Source organism: Lathyrus oleraceus, chromosome 6 (assembly GCF_024323335.1).
Source record: "Lathyrus oleraceus cultivar Zhongwan6 chromosome 6, CAAS_Psat_ZW6_1.0, whole genome shotgun sequence".
Lineage (NCBI taxonomy): Eukaryota > Viridiplantae > Streptophyta > Magnoliopsida > Fabales > Fabaceae > Lathyrus > Lathyrus oleraceus.
The window spans coordinates 447,370,564-447,388,598 of NC_066584.1; positions in this window are offsets into that span (position 1 = coordinate 447,370,564).

Here is an 18,035-nt window from a genome sequence, read left to right on the forward strand (position 1 = left end):
GTTTGCATTTATGGTAAGACGGAAAAAACTCTCTAAGCTTGCTGGTATCAGTGTCTAAATCTGCTAGAGGTCCAGATAAGGCATAAGTTTTATTAGAGATAGAAACGGGAATGAGTACATGAGAAGCATAAATCTAGCGTTGTTCCTCTGTCTGAGGTTCTGGTAGGTACTGACAATTACCAACAACAAGGGGGGCAGATAAAGTAGCAAATGGCGGAAGTTCAAAAAATTTCTTCGGAGATTTGGACCTATTGGCAGTAGTTTTGAAAGAAACTCCTGTTCCCTTGAGAGTTCTGTTTGAAGCATCCATCGTTAAGGTTTGAAAAAGCGAAAATATGGGTTTCAGTTAGAAAGGATTGGGAGAAAAGAAGGCTGGAACATTTGAAAATGAAGAGAATGTGATGAAGTTCTGAAATGGGTAAATAATTGGGTTTTATAGACCTACCGGGAGATGTTTCAAATCAACATTAATGGTAGACAAGTTAATGTGACACGTGTATCCCTTGGGCAGTATAGTGAAAATGGAAATTAATGTTATAGCCATGATTTCCTAGAAGCTAGGAAACATGATGAGTGGAAAATATTCTGTTGTGGGCTGAAAAGACGTGGGTAGAAAAAAACAATGATGACGCTGACGTCACCAGATAAATGGAAGAACTGAAAGGTTTTGCCAACATTGGGACACGTGGCAGTATCAGCCATTGAGGCGTCGAAGTAAGGTCTCAAAAAATATCTTTCTCTCTTGTATGTCGAAAATGACATTTTTGGGGGGCAATCTGTTAGCTCAAATTTTCGACGCCCACTTTAAATTACCAAAATTGGAAAGCATGTACAACTGGCTTCGACTAAGAGGTGATTCGACCAGCTGAAGGTAGACTGACTTAGCTGGTTAAATAAAGATCAAGCTTATAGCTGAAATTTCAGAGCGGTTCCTTAAGGAGCGGTTAAAAAACGGTTTCGATCAAAGATTTGAAATTTAAATAAATGAGGGAAGAGTATCTTCGGTAGAAACCGCAAAGATACACGTGGAAGCAGAGTGAGCGGACATGTATCGACGTGATTGAAGCACCCTTAGAGAGGTTATTTTGATCCAGTATAAATATAGGGTCTTAGAGTTAGAAAAGGGTGTGTCAAATTGTGTATAAAAACCTGCAAATTTACTAAGTATTCGTGTGAAGAAGAACTGTAAAACACAGAATGTACGTTGTCTATACCATTATTTAATCATTTCAAAGCATTACAAAGTTATCTTTACTTTCTTCAGAAATATCTTTCCTTGCTCTTTACTTTCAAACACTTTATTTCTTACTTCGTTGTTTACAAGTTTAAAGATCTTTAGTTCCTTTCGTTACTCTGAACTTTTGCCTTACATTCTTAAAGATTCCAGCACTTACCTACCTTTTCGATTGCTTTCAATCCTTCTACAATTCCCATCATTTACTTCTTCTTTAATAGTTCTAAATACTGATTTAAGATTGTTTTTTTGTTCAAGTTACTCTTTTGTCTTTAATTTTTATTTAACGCTTCAATTCGACGTTTAGTTTAATTTTTTTATCAACGTTACGCTTACCAGAAATTTAGCACATGTTCTAGGGTCAATCTGATCGATCCTGTAAGTGACAGAATTTAGAAATTTGGAAGATCAACGGTTGTTTACCATTATTCAAGGTAAACAATTTGGTACGTCCGAAGATGCATCTCTGAAAATTTGGGGCATTTTAAAAATTTCGTGTGGTGCTTAAGAAACATATAGAGTGCATAAAAATACCCTTAATTTTAGAGTTGCACAACAACCCTGTTTTTAAAAAAAATTCTTTGCTCAAAGGTGTTTGAATCATAATAACTGCAATTCAATTATTTTTGTTATTTTATTATATTAATAATTAGAAATAATTAAAATAAATAAAATAGCCGACATGGTATTTTAAAAAAAGAATAATAAAAAAGCCAACTAAAATTTCCACCTCATATAAAAAATTAAAAAATTAAAAGAAAAGTAACATAAAAATCTTTATAAATCAGAGAGGAAAATCAATTTATTTTTACATGAGTTTTTCAACAATCGCCCATATGACAAAGGGCAAAACAGACATTAACCCTATAATAATAATAATTATTATTATTATTTTAAAAGATGGATATTCCAAAAATTATATATGTAAAGTTTTATTTTTATAATATAGTCATAATACTTATTAATAATTTATAAAAATGCATTGTTACCTTTTTTTTTTTTGAATATAACAATAATAGTTATTGTTATTATTATAAAATGGATAAATTATTGATGTCATACCGATAATAAAACTTATGATGAGATAACATGATAGTGTTGTTTTTATCATGTTATTATTTAATTAAATAATAGTAAGTTTTTATTATTATTAATTTTAAATATTTTGATTTACGGGATTTGAAAAGTCTAATCACTAACTATACGTAGTGTGATCAATCGTCAAAATTTAATTTAATTCATTTAAGTAATAGAATTTAATAATTATAAGAAAAATATGTTTATTATTATTTTCTTGTGGTGAGTGTTTATGACCTTTTTATTTTATTTTGAGATTTTTAAAATAAGACTTGCATGTTGCTGTAAGAACAAAAATTGTTCTACAACAGATTCCTTGATTTTGATGATAACAAAGGATGAAACCAAAAATGGCACCCTAACGAAAAGTTTCTAAGTGTGCAGGATTCTAAAGAAAGAAGGAAGAAATCTGATGATGTCATCAGATACAGAACCAGATCAGATACAAATTATCAGAAGATAAGAAGCATCTGAAGTGGAGACACGTTCAAGAAAGTCTAACTCTGAGCAAGAACAACAAAGTATCAGAAGCATCTGAACAAGAAGTAAAATTCTAGATGTTCTGACTCTGAACAACGCTATCTCTAAGCTCCAGAAGTTCTCAGCGCTATCTGAACTCACAAGAGATCTACATCAGAAGCAAGATTCCAAGTTTCTCCAGAAACACAAATACTCTGAGCATGGAATTGCTAATCATGAAAGAGTAACGTTGAAGTCAAGTAAAGATTTGCAAATGGATTTCCTAATTGAGAAAGAGACGTTAATCTCCAATTTCAATAAAGAAAATACTACTTGTGGTAAGTAGTCATTTCAAGGAGAAAAAGTTATCCTGCAGAAGCTGTTTATGTTATGGCGTAAATTCATCTTATTACTCATCAGTTTCAACTACTACCTCATTGATCTATATAAAGGATTGCAAATCAACATTTCAAATACTACACATACAAGGAAAAATCATACTGAAACATCAACACAAGAAAACCCTCTTGCTCTCTAAGATCTTCACGAAGCTTTTGCTTATTACGTGAAAAACTCTTGTTCTTACTATTGTAATATCTGCTTTCTTAGAAGCACTCTAGATTACATAAATATTTCTTCTATTGTTTGTTGATTTCCTCAAGTGACTCTGTGTAGTCTGTATACTTGAGAGGGCTAAGAGATTTTTATCTTAGACGTTGTTTGTAATCTTTCAAGATTAGTGGATTAAGTCCTTGTTGAAGGCGAAATCACCTTGGCCGGGTGGACTGGAGTAGCTTTGTGTTATAAGCGAACCAGTATAAAATCCTTGTGTGATTTTCATTTTGAAAAACGCTTATTTTTCCAAACAATTCAAACCCCCCCTTTCTTGTTTTTCTCACCTTCAGTTGCGCCTTTCTCTATAGTCTCTTTATGTAACTTCTTTTCTCATCTCACTCTCTTGTATAAAAAAATAAGCGTTATTTGATGTAATGTAATATAATGAAGAAAAGAAGAAGAAAAAATTAAAGGAGGACAACCATAGAGATCTAGCTTGGAGAAGCATATATCCATATTAGATTTAACTTAGGTTTTCTCATTGGCTTGAAAGAACAATTGCTCTAGTGGGCATAAATGTATCATTTTATATGTATGTTGAATCATGTGAATGTATGTTGATGCATGTGAATCTATTTTCTATTTTGATGCATGAGAGAGACGATTTATGTAACACTCCAGTTTTTTTATATTTTTATTTTATGTGTTTGTTTGTGATTTAATTTAATTTTGATTTATTTATTATGTGCAATAATTAAATTAATATGGATGTTAGGGGTGTGTGAACTTGAGGAGGGAGTGTGGAGAGTGATTAGAGATTGGTAGAGGTGAGGTAGAATTACTAGAGTCTACTTTAATAATTAAATAATTGTATTTTAATTGAATTATTTAATTAAAATAAGAAAATAGAAGGTTTGGGACCAAAGTGTGAATTTTGAGAAATAGAGGGGAGGAAGGAGAGAGGATGCTAGTAAGCGAGAGGTGAGTTTGTAATTTCAACTAGATTAACCCTAATGATATGAATTAGGAACATAACCTAAGTCTAGGAGTTTTTAGTAGTACATAGAAACTTTGGAAAAGAGGCTACAGATAAAGGCAGAACTTGGAGTTTTGAGTGAGGGGAGAACATTCAAACAAGTTGGCATTCTGATTGCTTGCTAGGAATTGAGGTATGAGGGAGAATGAATTCAATAACATGGATATGCTTAAGGGATAAAATTGACGAGTCCTTAACCTCCAATGTGCTTTATATGATTATGCATGTTTGGTTATGTTTATGTGAATATGAAATTTGATAATCAATTGGTGTTCTAATGCGCTTTTCATGATGAAATTCATGTACATGTGTGTGGGGTAATTTATGTTTTGATGTGTCAATATGTTTTCACCATTAGTTAATTTTGGAAGGTTTTTAGAATCATGATAAAAATGGTGACTAATTGCTGATTATGCTTGCTAACTAATGAATATAGGTTGAGTGATGTTAATACGTTGATTTTATGTTATTTTCTGATCGATTAGAGTACCTGGACTGAGAAATCGGAGTTCTGATTTGAACTCCGTCACAGAAACGAAAATTTTCATTCTGCAGGTCGATGGCGGGGCACCATGGCCATGACAGGTAACCCGTCATGAAGCATAGGCTCAATTTTGGAGCCGGTCGTCATGCAAGTGACATGTGTGTGTGTGTGTGTGTGTGTGTGTGTGTGTGTGTGTGTGTGTTATGATGTACATGGCGTATGCCATGCTCGTGATGGGTAATCCACCATGAGCCTTAATTGGGCATAAATCTTGTTTTGATGATGATAAATGGCAGATTTTGATTTTTTGACTTTTGTAAATGTTTTAGCATTGTTAGACTCTGTTAACAGTTTTTTAGAATGATATTTGGTATGATTTATGATAAAATATAATTTAAATCAAATTTATGGGTGAATTGATGAATGTTGGATATGTGCACGCTTGATGATGATATTGTGTTAATTGATGTGAGTTGTGATAATAATGTGTTTCTGTATGAGCATGATTTATGTTGTTGAATAATGAATATGTTGTTGTGGGATGATAGTTCGGGCGGAGACTTTAAACATTATGTTATTGTTGCATTGAATAAAGTTGATTTTGCACTACTATTTGAATAAAATTGAGATGTTTATAAGTTGGTAATACTTTAATCAACCTATAATACCTGTTACATGAGTTTTTGGGTTAGGGTGTTACAATTTACATGATAAATAAGCCGATGAAATCAAACTAATTATAAATTCCTTCAAAATAAATATAAGATTTTGCTTTCCAAATTATAGCACTCATCAAAATTAGTATTGAACAATGTAGATCTCGCCCACCACGAGGTGTATGTTCTAATTAATAAGGTGCGATGGGATAAATGTAATACACAATTGCTAAATCTCGGGTTTAATTTAACTAAAATAATTATAATATGATTATACGAGTTTAGAAACAAGAGTTGAGAACAATTTATATGATGGATTAGAATAAGGAGGTATTCACCTAACTAATAATATTAGAGAATTGTGTAATCACCCCACCGTTGAGTTGAAATACAGGGAAATATGGATCTTAATCCATTAGAAAATCTTTCAATGGGATTTTACGAATCAAATGTTAAAGGTCATTTGATTTGAGTAAAATAGTGAAAGCATATTTAATTAAAGTCCTAATTGAATATTTTGTTTTTAATGACATTTATATCTTCACATTATTATATGTATATTACCATGTCAACAAACACATCAAACAACATTTTACAATCAACCTTTGACTTGGAAAAATTGTCTGGGATAAATTTTTTGGATTGACGCTAAAACTCGAGGATTCTCCTCTAACATGAGAAAAAGATATATATGTTAGAGACACATGTACCTTAAGAGGAACTTGATTTAGATCGTAAGGATGAAAGAGATGCATATAAGAAACATGTTGATGATAATTGTCTGACTGATGCTGGCTACCATGAACTTTGAGTTGCAAAAGCAACATGAGAACATGACAGCGTTTGATATAATAGAACACCTAAAGATGTTATATCAAGATCATGTTAGGCACGAGAGGTTTGAAGTTCCAAAATCCCCTTTTCAAGGAAAACTAGCTAAGGGTACTCTTGTAGGTTCCCATTTACCCAAGAAGATTAGATATGTGGAGAACCTTGAGAGATTGGGGTTTCCCCTCCGAAATGAGCTTGAGACTAATTTGATCTTTCAATTGTTGTTAGGGAGCTTCAATCTTTTTTCTTGAACTTCAATATGAATTATTTAGACAAAACACTACCAGAGCGGCTAGCCATGTTAATAATTGTCGAGAAGAATATGAAATCAAAAGGGAAGGTTATTTTGATGGTCAACAATAGAAATTTTAAGAAGTAGAACAAAATGCCTAATAAGTAGGGTAGTAAAGAGAGGGGAAAATGTGTTTTCAGTAAGAAGAATGGAATAGAGACTTCAACTTCAGATGATTTTGTTATAAAAATAAATATATCTACTTTTGTATCATGGGTATTGGATACTGGATGTGGTTCTCACATTTGTTCTAATGTGCATGAGATAAAAAGAAGTAGAGAATTGGCAAAAGGTGAAGTTGATCTACGAGTTGGAAATGAAGCCAAGGTTGTTGCTTTAGTAATGGGAACTTATGTATTGACTGTACCTAGTGGTTTCATAACTAAGTTAGAGAAATACTATTATGTACATGCAGTTTGCAGGAATATTGTTTTAGTTTCTTGTTTGGACAAACTTGGTCTTTCATTTATAATAAAGATTAATTATTGCTCTATTTATTTGAATAATGTATTCTATGCTAATGCACAAATGAACAATGGACTATATATCCTTGATCTTGAAATTCCTTTTTATAACATTAATACTAGAAGGATGAAACCTAATGAGTTAAATCCAACTTACCTTTGGCATTATCATTTAGGATACATAAATGAGAAACGCATTTCCAAACTACATACGAATGGACTGTTGGACTCTTTTGATTATGAATCATATGAGACATGCATATTTTGTTTAGTTGGAAAGATGACAAAGTCCCTATTCACAGGAAAAGGTGAAAGGGCAAGTGATCTTTTAGCTCTCATACATAATGATGTATATGGACTATTGAACACCCTGACCAGAGAATATTTTCCATATTTTATCACATTTACTAATGATTATAGTATATATGGTTATGTGTATTTAATGAAACAGAAATCTGAATCATTTGAAAAGTTCAAGGAGTTCAAAAATGAAGTACAAAACCATCTAGGTAAGAATATTAAAACTCTTCGATATGATCGATGTGGTAATTATTTAATATTAGATTTTGATAAACATCTAAAAGAGTGTGAGATTCTATACCAACTAACTCATTCTGTAATACCATAATGGAATGGTGTATCCAAGAGAAGAAACTGAATCTTGTTAGACATGATTCGATCCATGATGAGTCACGTTGGTTTTCCAAATTCCTTTTCGGGACATGCTCTATTGATAAAAACTTACACATTTAACCATGTCCCATAATTTTTTTGAGAAGAAACCATATTATATATGGAGTGGTAAGAGACCATATATATCTTTCATGAAGATTTGGAGTTGTGAAGTTTATGTGAAACAACAAATTTCAGTGTTTGTCGCTCGGACTGGTGTATTCCTATAAAAGGATTTTATTTTCAAAGGAATTGTGGGAGGAAACTAGATATTGAAGAAATTCAAGAATAAAAAAGTTTTGATACATCTATGGAGAAACTAGAGCAGGAAACACACGAAATTATGGAAGAGCAACCTGCTCAAGTTGAATAAGGCTAGCATATGTAAAATTGGATATGTCACCAATTTGAGAGATATGCCTATCTCTTAATTGATCTAGGTGATGTATTAACCATGGATCAAGATGAGCTTGTGATCTACCAAGAGGCCATTATTTGTCGTTACTACGAGAAATGACTAGAAGCCATGAAATCCGAAATGGATTCCATGTTCACAAACCGGGTTTAGACCTTGGGAGAGCCTCCTGTAGGAGTTAATCCTATTGGATATAAGTGGGTCTTTAAAAAGAAGACTGACATGGATGGTAAGATACATACCTATAAGGAAATACTGGTTACTAAGGTCTATAAGAAAATTTATGATGTAGACTATGATGGAACCTTTTCGCCAATTGCAATGCTCAAATATGTCAAAATTTTACTTGTTATCGCTACATATCATGATTATAAAATATGGAAGATGGATGTCAAGACATCTTTACTTAATGGGAATCTTTTTGAGGATGTGTATATGACACAACCTAAAGAACTTGATGTACCACAAGAAGCTCAATAGATATGCAAGTTACAACGATCAATCTATGGATTGAAGCAAGCTTCTAGAAGCTGAAATCTTTATTTTGATGAAATAGTAAAACAATATGTATTCATTATAAGTAAATATGATCCTTGTATCTATAAGAAGGTTAGTGGGAGCATGATTAGTGAGACCATCCTTATAAAATGTTATATCCCTTGTTAAACCCCTTGAGCCTTAACCTTTTCTTTGGTGAATAGCCTATTATGTAGCCAATTGACTTGAAAATTTGAATATTTCCATCCTCTTTGGAGTTAGGTAAAAAGTTTAGTTTCCTTTTATTAAAAGAATAAGCTTGGAATTGCTCTTTGAATTTAGCAACGTTGTAGTTTGGAGTTGGTGTACTAGAGAAAATTGTCAATATAAAAAAATAGTAAAAATAAAGAATCATAAAATAAAGAAGTTAAAATGTCTTTTTCAAACAACTGATAAAAAATACCAACAAATGTTTACTCTAGTAATAGTTAATAAGTTAAATATGATTATGAAATGAAATTGGTTACATAAGGAAAAATAGGTACCTAACTCCAACTTTTAAGCCTGTGATTCCAAAATAATCCTATTCTGACATAAACCCTATTACAACCTAGAAAGACCTCAAAAAATGTGTATTTAGATGATTTTGATCAATTTTATTAGAAACTCTTCAAACTTATGGTAAAATTCTTTTATATGTTGATTGTGTGATCACCATATGTAAATCGAGTGAAAACTTAAGGTGAGATGAGAGACAAATTGAGTACACAAGACTATTGGAGGAACTTTTCAAAATTATCTAAACTGAAGCAGGGAATAAAAGTGATGATCAAAAGAGAGAAAACGTTTATGTCATTGGTAAGGCTAAACAAGTCACTTCTATTGAAACTTATGGTTTATAAGTGAGTTCCTTTAGGACAAGAAACAACGTAAGTTTGGGATTATGATTACACCTTGTCATCATGTAATTTTCTGGAGCATTAATTGATGTTTTAATATCATTTGAGTTTAATTTGTAATATTTTAAGATAAAAATACAAAGAAAATGAAGAAATAAGAGAAAGGAATAAATAGGAAGATCTAAGGCGAATTATGACAGGTTAAAAAGGATGAAACACGACTTTTTGATAGATATATTTTTCAGAAGCGAATTTCTACATAGAGTGGCATATGAAGCACATGTGGAGCTCGAAAGTGAGTGGTTTTCATCATTCAAAGACCAATTCCTTACCGGAATATCATGTACTTTTTATTTATTTATTTTGTTAAATTTTGCTATCAATTTGATTTAAGGGGACATATGAAAGTTTTTTTGTAATATTTTCTTAAATTGATATTGAATGTTTATACATTTACACTTTTGTGCATTTTTTATGTTTGACAAGCGCATAGATCAAAATTAGGATTATAAGGATTATTGGCCCTACCCCTATACGTGTGATCTAGAGTAATTGGTCGCCTTAGTAATTGCTTTAGGGATAAACAATTCTAAGTCATGACCTTGAATTAACAATTTGTGATTGGCAATTGTGCAACCTTAATTTTACCTTGCAATTGTGCAACCTTAATTTTACCTTGCAATTGTGCAACCTTAATTTTACCTTTCAATTCTAGTTAATATGATAATTTATCATATTTTTTTAATTTTCTTGTTTACTAAAGCCAATTGTGCAACCTTAATTTTACCTTTTAAAACACATTTAGATTTCTTTACTAATATAGCACAATCCTTGCGGATACGAGCTTTAATTTTTATTACTTCGATAATGATTAGTACACTAAATTGTCATCCACCATCAATGCCAACAAACATCTAGGTCGTAAACAATTTGTTGAACACTGATTGAAAAAATATCAAGTGTACTATTTTGTATTTCGTATTAATAAAGGGAAAGTTCCCCGAATATCGATCTCAAAGACTGCAAGTTAATATCGAGTTCAAATCATCACACAATTAAACAAAAACTAATGTTGAGGTTTTTGGATTCAAATGCATAAAAATAAAGGCAAAAGAAATTAATACTATAAAATAGGGGTTTGCAAGGGAAGAAGAACAATACCAGGGAAGGTGTATAATTTTCCCCTGTAATAACTCTGAGTCATTATTGCATCAATAAACATCAATAACTACAAGCTCTCAAGGGTATTTTATCCCAAGTCCTTAGTGAGAAAACCTTTAATCATTCAACCCTAATTTCTATGTCCATAGGAAATTATCGGTGAAATTAAGCCTTATTATATCAAGAATGCTCTGGTTTATACAGGGTATCCCTAGTCCTAGGTGATATCTACTGCAGAGTAATCTTATGAAAACCTTACCAATGGCGGTCCAGCCTAATTGATAACCATACAACAATCTCAATTGATCCGAAAGAGAAATCATTAAACACATCAAAATATTATCGTAAAAATAATATTATCAATGCAATCGTAAACTCAAAGTCATTACAGATCTAAATCAGGGACACCCCCTAGCACTGAGGGGTTTAGCTACTCATATTGTTCAAAACAAGTTCAAGATAAAAAATGCACATTACAAGTAATTGTATGACTTGGATCTTCAATCGCTTCCGCTCATGAAAACTATCCGCTCTCCGAAATCCTTGATCTCTGTAATTCTCGATCATATGACAATTCTTTGTGCTCTGTGTTCTCCTCATTCCAAAGTGTATTCCTCTCTCATAGAAACTCTCCTAAAATAGTGAAAAATCCCTTGGCAATGGTTGGAAATCTCCAAAACGTCCCTGTTGCTCAAGCTTGGGAAAAAATTCCAAAAATAGCAAGACTTTGCACCTGGCATGACACAGCCCATGTCAGCTCCCCGCCTTATCCATCTCTCCTAACACATCCCAGGTGACCTGACACGGGCCGTGACATTTGACATGGGAGGCCGTGTCAAGCCCCTATCTTGGCTATATCTTGTTCTGGATTTACCTTCCTCCTGACACGGCCCGTGTCAAGTGACACAGGTGGTCGTGTCAGGCCTCCTGTACTAAAAAATCTCCTTTCCTTGAACGCCAGACCCTTCCACTTTCTTGCATTGAGTCTGTTGGATCTTCTACATGGACCTGGAGGGCATAAACACAAACAACCAAAGCATAAAATCCCGAAAACACAAAATAAAACTAAAAAATGATAAAATGCTTAAATAACTTACGAAAATGAAAACTAACTCAAAAGGTACCATAATGCGCACAAAATATTCTAGAATTCTTGGTTTCTTGTCGAATAAGTAATGAAAACATAGTGAAAATGGTGACCGATCACAATCCCAAACTTAACTCATTGCTTGTCCTCAAGTAATGTTCTACACGACAAAGTGTGTCACTTCCCAAAATTGAATTCTTACCACAATACTGTTGAGATATTTCGCCAACTCCTTCATTCTCCCTTTCCTCGTCCCTGCTTTTCCTAATGATTTTTCCGTCGCACTTCCACATTGACGTACCGCTTCACCTGTCAGCTTATATCACACTCTCACCAAGTCTCTTCGGGTTAAAGTGTTTACACTCACATTTCAGAATATGCAATATCAACTCATAAATTTGAATAGTTTATCCTTTCGTATCAACTATACACAACATATACTTTTTGAGGTCTTTTAGGTTGTAATGGGGCTTGTCTTATGATGGGGTAAGTACAAACCAAAGGGAAAACAAGTGGTTTGGGTTCAGAGCCAATGTCATTATTCTTTTCACTGTGTTTGTTATACATCTCATTTCCAATTCTTTTCTTTTTTCAGTTTGTATTGCTCAGTTCTCTTTTTTTCTTTGATTTTCTCTTTTCTTTTTCAACTGAATGTTTCTCATTCGGTGAATGCTTTTCTCGTACCATCGAAGAATTTTTTTCTTCTTTTGTTTCGATGGTCATTTATCTTTTTCCGCACTCACCTTACTTCCAGATGCTTATGGGGTTACCCCAAACTTAGAATTTTAACACAACTTAAAGAACATAACATTTTCTCTGAACAGGGTAAGGAAGTGTTTGGGCCGTGGGTTACATTTATGTGGTTATACATGCAAACAAAAGGTACAAGCTCAAACAAGGTTAATAAGGGATAATTTTAAAGGGATGGATAGAAAGGCTCAGGGCTATTATTCAAATAACGTGCCTCAGTGTGTGTATATGTAGTGATATTCCCAGAGAACCTACGTAAAGTCAGAGTGATAAAGACATATCTGAATATCGCTCATGATGAGAAATGCGTTTGGCTTTTTATGCACTCACCATGTTAGGTAAAACTTGATAGCATCCACAATACTTCTAGTATGGTGCGACTTCTTACTCAACTCGGAATGCACATGGAATCTACGTTATTCGAGCTTGAGAAGTTGCGTCTGATATTTTCTTCAGAAGTATCACCTCTTTGGGAAGATCCTTCACAACAAGCAACATTAAATGGAGTGATCATTTCATCCACTACCACTAATGGTCATCACCTAATCCAACAATAACACCAAGAACCTGAAATACATGCAATAAATAATACCCAATAGTAAAAATAAACCAAATGTAAAACAATAAACAAAATGGGAAATAATAAAATAAAAAAATAAAAAGCATAATTAAACCTCCCCCACACTTGAACTAAACATTGGCCTCAATGTTTTAGAACAAGATAGAAGGAGGGTGACTCATAGTGCCCTACTGAGGATGCTAGGGAGGAAAGTGCCACATCATAATAAAGCTAAAATTATCCTTGGGTTTCCTCCCAAGTAGTGTTCCTTTATCGTCATTAGCTTGACGCTTCATTCCCCTTGTTATAAGGGGTACTTCAGCTTCCACACCTTGTTGCACTTCTTTCCCAAAACTAAGAAGCCATCTTTTTCAGAGGTTGGATTCCTTTGTGCCACAAGTCCTTTCTAACCTCCATATCCTTACCTTGTTTTCACTTTATTTTCTTTCTCATGGATTTTGGAATGGAAATATGGATTGGAGTTGCTAATGGAGGTGATGATATTTGAGAAGGCCTTCTTGTATCTTTCTCTGATGTTGGCACGTTACTTTGCCTTCTCACCTCTGTCCTGATCAAGCCTACTTAATAGTGATGTTATTTTTCTACCTCTAGCTCCCTGTTTCTAAAAGTATTCAATGTTGTTTCCTCATCATAAACTTTTAAAGTTAACGTTCCCTGGTTCATGTCGAGATTGCATCGACTTGTCTGCATGAATGGTCGACCAAGAATGATGGGTGTGTCTTCATATTCAGGTATGTCTAGGATCACAAAATCAACAGGAAAACTCAAGTCCTTTATTGTCACCAGTATGTCTTCTGCTATACCATATGCATCCATTCTCGAGTGATCCGCAACCTTCAGATTTTTCTTTGTATTAGTGACAATTTTAATAACCAACTTGTGATAGATTGATAATGGCATCAGAGTCACACTATCTCCAGAATCAATTTTTTAAAAGTTCTTTCTTTTATTGTGCATGCTACTGTTACTGTTCCAGGATCCTTCAGTTTGCTTGGAATTTTCTGACCCAGTGAATTTGCACTACACTTTTCCTTCAAGGCTACCGGTTCTTCTGCCGTTGGTTTCTTTTTGACCATTACCTCTTCCATGAATTTTTTGTACATGGAATTCGCTCGAGTGCTTCAAACAAAGACACATGACTCTCTATCTTTTTGAACATTGTCATGAATTTCTCAAAGTCTGACTTTCCTGGATCCTTCTTTGTCACTCTCTGGGGGCAGGGTAACTTAATCACCTATTTAGTATCCTTTTTATTTTTCTCTTCAGTTGGCTTGCTAAGTGGCATAACTTTTTCATCTTTAGCGACCCTCTCCCTTTTCGTCATGATAATATTAACATTCTCATCATTTTTTGGATTTTGAACTGTTTCACTTGGTAAGGGACCTGATGTTCGAGAACTTGCTATTTGTTATGCTATTTGACCCAGCTGAACTTCAAGATTTTTTATAGAGGCAGTGGTGTTTTTATAATTGTTTCTAGTCTCTTCTTCGAATTTCATATTGTGAGCGGCCATTTTTTCAATGGCAATATCCGAGTCTTCTTTCTTTGGAGCTTGCTATTGCTGTTGTTGTTGATATTGAGTCTGATATTGATCTTGACCCTGTTGTGGAACATTCCCTCTCTGATCGTTCCAGGATAAGTTTGGATGATTCTTCCAACCTGGATTATAAGTGTTAGAGTAGGTATTATTCTACTTCAAAAAATTTATCTCTACAATTTGTTGAGGGGTGGCAAAGAAATACACAATGTGGTGAGGTCCATTACAGGTTTCACAAGTGATGGTCTGAGCAAGTTGAACTTGAGCTACCTGTTGGGTACCTATTTTCATAGCTTTTAATTTCTTTTCCACTTCAGTGACTACTGTATCTTCCAACCGGATTTTATTAGTTTCCAGCTTCATATCAATCACTCCATCAGGTTTACTAGTACACCTATCATACAATTACAAATGCTCATTGACAGCTAACACTTCAATAATCTTTTTAATACCGGTGGCTGTTGAGAAATTTGTTGAGCCACCAGCTGCTGTAGCAATTAACTGTTTTGTCTTTATTTTCATCCCGTTAATAAACATCTGCATCTGTTCAGTATGATCCATATTATGAGTTAGGCAAGCTACTAGGGACCTTTTTAATCTTTTGTCGGCATCTCCCAAAGATTCACCATCCTTCTGTTTGTAGTTCAAGATTTCATACCCTTTTCTCAGAAATATCGATGATAGAAAGTACTCATTCAAGAAAGCAAGTTCCATCTCTTCGCATGATGTAATGCTGCCTGCTGGGAGAGAATAAAACCATTCTTCCTCCTCTTCAACTAAAGTGAACGAGAACATTCTTAACTTCTTTGCTTCGTCAGTATGACCATCAATTTTCAACGTAGTACTCATGGTCAAAAATCTCTACAAGTGCTTGTTCGCATCTTCATTTACCTTTCCGGTGAAAGATTTTATTTCAAGTTGATTGATTATGCTAGGGTGCAGTTGAAAATTAGTTACATTCATCGGTTGGTTGACAATTGTTAACCTACCACCCGGTGCATTTGCGCCTCCATAATCACCAAGGAGTCTCTCTGGAGGTGGAGGTGGAACTTCAGCCATAGTTTCTTTTTTTGAATATGAATCTAAGTGATCAGAGGGAACTTCTTCTTTGGAATTTAATCTAGCGTGTCTGAGTCTCCGATGAAGGGTTCTCTCGATTTCTGTGTCTAAAAGAAATTTAACTGAGGGATCTTCTCGCATACACAGATTAGTGAATGAAAATATATAAATGACAGAAAAATAATTTTATTGTAGAGCAACAAAATTGTAATTGAACTAAAATTAAACTCTATATTTTTGCAGTCCTTGACAATGACGCCAAAAACTTGATCGGAAAAGTAGCAAGTGTACTATTTTGCCTTTTATAGTAATAAAGGGGAAATTCCCTGAATGTCGATCTCAATGATTGCAAGTTAATATCGAGTTCAAATCATCGTTCAATTAAACAAAAACTAGTGTTGGGGGTTTTTAGATTCAAATATAAAAATAAAAAGCAAAAGAAATTAATACTGTAAAATAAGAGTTTGCAAGGGAAGAGGAACAATGCCAGGGAAGGTGTATAATTTGCCCCTGTAACAACTCTGAGTCATTATTGCATAAACAAATATCAATTACTACCAGTTCTCAAAGGTAGTTTCTCCCAAGTCCTTGGTGAGAAAACCTTTAATCATTCAACCCTAATTTCTGTGTACATAGGAAATTATCGGTGAAATTAAGACTTATTATATCAAGAATGCTCTGGTTCATACAGGGTATCCCTAGTCCTAGGTGATATTTACTACAGAGTAATCTTATGAAAACCTTACCAATGGCAGTCCAGCCTAATTGATAACCATATAACAATCTCAATTGGTTCGAAAGAGAAATCATTAAACACATCAAAATATTACCGTAAAAATAATATTATCAATGAAATCGTTCAAAGTCATTACAAATCTAAATCAGGGACACCCCCTTAACATTGGGGGGTTTAGCTACTCATATCGTTCAAAACAAATTCAAGATAAAAAATGCATATTACAAGAAATTGGATGACTTGGATCTTCAATTGCTTCCGCTCTTGAAAACCTTCTGCTATCTGAATTCCTTAATCTCTGTAATTCTCGATCGTCTGAAAATTCTCTGTGCTTTGTGTTCTCCTTGTTCCGAAGTGTCTTCCTCTCTTGTAGAAGCTCTCCTAAAATAGTGAAAAATCCCTTGAAATGGTTGGAAATCCCCAAAACATCCATGCTGATCAAGCCCGGGTAAAAAGCCCAAAAATTGGAAGATTTTGGGCCTGGGCTGACACAACCCCTGTCAGCTGACACGGGTGGTCGTGTCATCTCCTTGCCTTATACATCTCTCCTGCCACATCCCAGGTGACCTGACACGGGGAACCGTGTCAGGCCCCTGTCTTGGCTATTTCTTGTTCTGGATTTGCCTTCCTCATGACACGGCTGGTGTCAGGTGACACGGGTAGCTGTGTCAGACCTCCTGTACTGAAAATTCCCCTTTCCTCGAACGTCGAACCCTTCCACTTTCCTTCATTGAGTCCATTGGATCTTCTACATGGACCTGGAGGGCATAAACAGAAACAACCAAAGCATAAAATTCCGAAAACACAAAATAAAACTAAAAATTGATAAAATTCTTAAATAACTTACGGAAACGAAAACTAACTCAAAAGGTACCATAATGCACACAAAGTATTCCAAAATCCTTGGTTTCTTGTCAAATAAGTAATAAAAATATAGTGGAAATGGTGACCAATCAAACACCATCATCGATATCAAGAAACAACAAGGTCAATTTTTTTAAGCACCACCATTGATGCCTTTAACAAATAATTGTTGAACACCACCATCAATGTAAACGAAAAACTATTGAGCACTACCGTCAATGCTAATAGAACATATTGCTAAGCATCACAATCAATTATAACATCATTAAGATCAACATAGACCGACAAACTTTGTATCATCATAGTATACACACTCTTTTCACAAATTTATCAAATTTTTCCAATGAACATCTTCAAAGCTGCAAAACAAACTCTACAAAACAGAATTAGGTTTTCACCTTTGGTACCAAAATATTTTTTTTTGTTCTAGTGTGTTAGTGGTTGTAAGAGGTCCGAAGTTATTATTCTCTTTAGACCATGTTAGTTTATCATATCAAAACAACTCTAAATGCCCAAGATTCTTACAGAGGGAACACTTATAAATAGGTTGATTCAATTTTGTCCTATTTTTACTTATCTTTCCAAGTGATCTATCTAAGTTAAAACCTACTCCATTTTTATTAAAGGATGACTTTTGTTTTGATAGAATCAAATATAAGTTTTATTTCCCCTTTGTAAATTTACTTAGGGTTTCATGCAGTTTATCTACT